The sequence below is a fragment of the Urocitellus parryii genome, chromosome 12 (assembly GCF_045843805.1).
Source record: "Urocitellus parryii isolate mUroPar1 chromosome 12, mUroPar1.hap1, whole genome shotgun sequence".
Classification (NCBI taxonomy): Eukaryota; Metazoa; Chordata; class Mammalia; order Rodentia; family Sciuridae; genus Urocitellus; species Urocitellus parryii.
In genome coordinates, this window is record NC_135542.1 from 3,842,262 (window position 1) to 3,846,600 (window position 4,339).

Consider the following 4,339-nt stretch of genomic DNA (forward strand, 5'->3'; position numbering starts at 1 on the left):
GTGCCCAGGGTGGCAGAGCCCTGGTTCCCTGTCCAGGCCCTCTAGGGAAGCCTCAGTCAGCAGCTGAAAGAGCACAGAGAGATATTTACACCTCGGGAGTGAGCACACGGCACCACAGCGCCCATCCTGAGGGTCCCAGAGCATCGTGGACCTCCAGCCCCAGAACTGAGGGTGACATGTGGCCGCACCCTACTGATCTCTTAATCCCCTGGAAGGCAGAAGCTGGCCCCACCCAAGGCCAGAACGTGGCCAGGGCGGAGGCCCTTCATAAATGTTCTGAATGGATGAGACAACACCTAGAGCTAAGAGATGTCAACTCCAGCCCTCCAGGTTGACACAAGCCTCCCAAGGGCTGTGGCCCTGTGAGCCACCTGGGATCGTCCTGCCCTATGGCAAGCGTGGGTTTCAGAGAGTGTTTACCAGTGAGCCTGAGGCCCCAGGGAGAGATTTCTTAAGAGATGCCCAACCCCTTCTTTGGGGCCTAAGTAAGTTTTGAACTTTTGTCCTGTTGGGGCCTGAGTGACGGCAGCTATGAGCAAAGCTTTGTGCATGAGGGGCCGTGGGGTAGTTCCTGGGTTTGCTTTTCTGCCTCAGTTCTACAGGAAGGAGAAGACAGGAAGGAAGTTCCCTGATGAACTTCGAGGACTTTGTCACAGAGGTGGCTGTGCCTGGACCTCCTCCCTGGCCCACATCTCAGGAGGTCAGACTGTTTGGCGTTGGCCAGAGACCTCCCAGAATGGGAGGAGTCATGGGGAAGCCTGGGGCAGCACTGGACAGTCTGGGCCGAGAGAAGCGCACCCAGCCACAGGACCCCAGGGGAACAAGACAGACCATAATTCCAGCAGCAAAAACTCTCCAAATGGGGCCTGTAGTCCCGCCGACCCTGATGTGGAGTAGCCAGCCTAGTCGGGGAGATGGGGAGTGACGAGAAACAAGGGCTGGTCTCATGTTAAGCAGGTTATTTGGCCTCAGTTTCCTAATCTATGAAAGTGGGGAGAATGATGGGGCCCACCTCACCTGGGGTGAGGGCTAAGCCAGAGCAGGGCTGGGTTGGTCCCACACGGCCGTGTCATGGTTGGGTTGTCAGTCTCAGTGGACGTCATGGGGAGGGAACAATCAAAAGCCAGAGGGTCTAGGGGGTGGGAGGGAGGAGAAGCAGCCAGGCAGGGCCAGCCAGCCTTTCCCATCCAGGGTGGATGTAGGTATGTGGGCTCCCTGCTCTGCCTGGTCCTGGGGTCTCCATCTTTTCATGAAGCTGCAAAGGTGCAGCCAGACTGGGACAGAGAGCCGTGGGCCGCAGGCTGACCAGTGGGAGGAGTCTGCAGGGTCCTGACCCCGATCGTTCACGAGCTGCTCAGCTCCACAAGTTCAGCGTCAGCCTTGTCTGCACATGGGTAGGAAGGGACACTTTGGTGCTCCTCCCATTCCTCTTCACTGTCACAATCATGGGGCTCCCTGGCCAGAGGGGCCTCCCTTAGCTCAGTTCAGTTCAGAGACTTTGCAGCAAGGCAGGAGACAGGGGGTTCCCCAAGGTCACAATAATGCAAATGCTGCTGACTTTTATTTATTTATTTATTGAGGCAGGGTCTGGCTGTGTGGCCCCCGCTGGCTCGCGCTGGCCGTCCACCTGCCTCAGCCTCCCAGACAGCAAGCTTCACAAGGGTGCATGGCCACTCCCGCTCCTCCATTCACTTTCTGTTTGGCTTCGTGCATCTGCTTATTTGTGTTTTTTTTGGCTCTTGGATCTACAGGATACCTCTAATGAGCCTTTCTGTAATGCTCCTCGTTAACATTAAGGTGCACCAGGCCTGGCCCTTCTCAGTTTCTCAGGAAACCCCCCAAGGCTCCTCAGCTATAATTAGAAGTCAATGAAATTAAAACGTCTAATATGGCTCTTGAAAGCCTGCAGAGCAGCAGAGAGCCCCTGGCCCTGTCCACAGACCAGGGAAACCCACTTCTGCTCACCCCACCATCCCGAGGCAAGGCCAGGGCTGTGGGTCCCAGGGCGCAGACTCCCTTCAGGCCTTTGCCATCCCTGCTCCTCCCCGACGAGCTGGGCTGCAGCAGCCTGGGGCCTCCCCTGCTGCCTGCCCCAGCTTGCTCCTTGCTAGAGGGAAAACACCCAGCAAGTTCATGACGGGGTGGCTGCCCGGGTGCTTTCATCTTGGCTTAGTCCAGTCAGGGCTTTTCAAATGTAAACTAAGCACCAAGGTGCCCAGCAGAGTGCTGGATCATGGGAAAGGCAGTCCTTAAATTCGTCAAGAAAGTCCAGAAACATCACCCTCCCCCAAGACCCTGATGGTACTGAGTGAGTGAGTAGCTTAGTACCAGGCAGCCAGAGCCCGGGGAAGACCAGGCCGGCCCAGAGGGCTTTGCCAGTGACCCTGACCAGGCTCCGAAGGGGTCATCCTCTCCCGGCCATCAGGAAGGCCCACTTCTCCCCAGAGTGAAAAGTGTTTATGGTCTTTTTCTCATCACGAAGTTGACACAGACCCTACTCAACCATTCACTCTGAACCCCAGTCTTCTGTCCCCTTCACACCATCTCACCTCCTGCCAGAGAGTCTTTGTTGGAAGGTCTGTGGGTGCCACCAGACCCATTTGAATGCATATGGAAACCTTTACAAGTACAGTCACAGAAGCATCTTCTGTGTGATCGTCACTCAACAATGGAACGGGCTCCAGGGAAGGGAGAAGGGTGGATTTTTTTTGTTGGTTCTTTGTCTGTTGCAATGCTAAGTAAGCCCCATCTGGACTTTAGCCACCCCGCTTTTCCAGGAGTGGAGGGTTTGGTGGCACAGGACACTAGACTAGCATCTTCCTGGGGGGCTACGGAGGGCAGCTGAACTGGAGGGTGGGGCTGCTCCAGTGCATGAGATGTGACCCCTCACCAACCTCTCTGTATATATCCAGGCCTTATGTGCTTCTCCTAAATGTGCATTCTCCAAAAATCTCACGGAGCGAGGCTTCAAGTCTGGGGGGACCCCTCAGGGAGCTTCTTCTTCTCAGGAGCAATGCCTCCCGCCCCCCCTGCTGACTGGTCTTCTGTGGCTCTCTGCCGTTCATTCCCCGACTCTTCACACAGCGCTCCCTCATTCTCCAGCTTCATCTCTTTATTTATAATACATGATCGTTTGACTGCTTCTCTTCTTAATGCCTTTGGGTTGTTATAGAGACAAAGTTCAAGGCCAGGAAGGAAGAGGAGAGAGAGAGAGAGGAAGGAAGGAAGGAAGAAAAGGAGGGAGGAGGAGAGAACAATGGTTTCCCATTTGCCATCATCCCCAGCTCCCTGCACAGGATTTTCTTGTGGGGATGGTGATTATTGATTTCCATGACCCATGAGGAGGACAGGAGGGGGAAGGTCTTGGCAGGGGTATTCCCAAGGCCCCGTTTGACTCCTGGTCTGTGTCAGTACTGGATTCTAGAAGATTCCTCAGCATCTACAGTAGGGCATGCTGTTATGTCACTAACTCACCCCCAGTCGTGACCAAAGTGGCAGCTGGGGAATTGAGGCACACACACATGAGAAAATCACCTCTTTTGGTACAGCCGGGCTAATTAATACCCAAACTCCCAGGTAAAATTGCTTCAAGTTAGAGACCCAAGTCTCCCATTCATAAAATGAACAATTAAGACAACACCTCCTCCTACAAAGCCATGCATTACTGCAACGGTTCACCTGAAAAGCACATGAACCCCAGCTATAACCGTCCTCCTTCCTGTAAGTAGCTGTGTAACCATGGGCAAGTCACTCAGCCTCTCTGGCCTTCAGTTGTCTCAACCTTACAGTGAGGTGGTTGGACTTCTACTACAATTCTCTGACTCAACCACTTTGATCAATGACCCATGCTTCACAGAGAAAAGAAAGACCCTCCATGGGGCTGGGAGAGCAGAGGCAGGGACAGACCAGATGCTGGTCCCCAGCAGCATCTCCAGGGGTGCTCCTGCTGCCCTGGAGCCTGGGGATCGAGAGCACCCGGGAGCACTCTGTGCTTTAAGCTGGGGTCAGGCCAGCTTGCTTCAGGCCCTCTGAGCACTTCAAACACGGGTCACCGCCCAGGGGTAACAGCAGGCCCTCAGCAGGCTCCAGCCCTGTCTCAAGGGCTCTTTGGGGGCATGGTTGGGATGCAGCCGAGGGCCACAGAGTCAGCCCAAGGGACATGGGGCTGGGACACAGCTTACAGTCTGCCTTCTCTTTGGGGGGTCCACGCTGTCTGCTGGAAGGCGCCTTCCCGTATATCCAGTGAGGCACAAGGAAGGCAGCTGGAGAGAGGCTGGGGCCGCTGCGGCACCCAGAGGTGCTGACGGAGCGTGTCTTTCAGGTGAACTCCCGGGAGAGC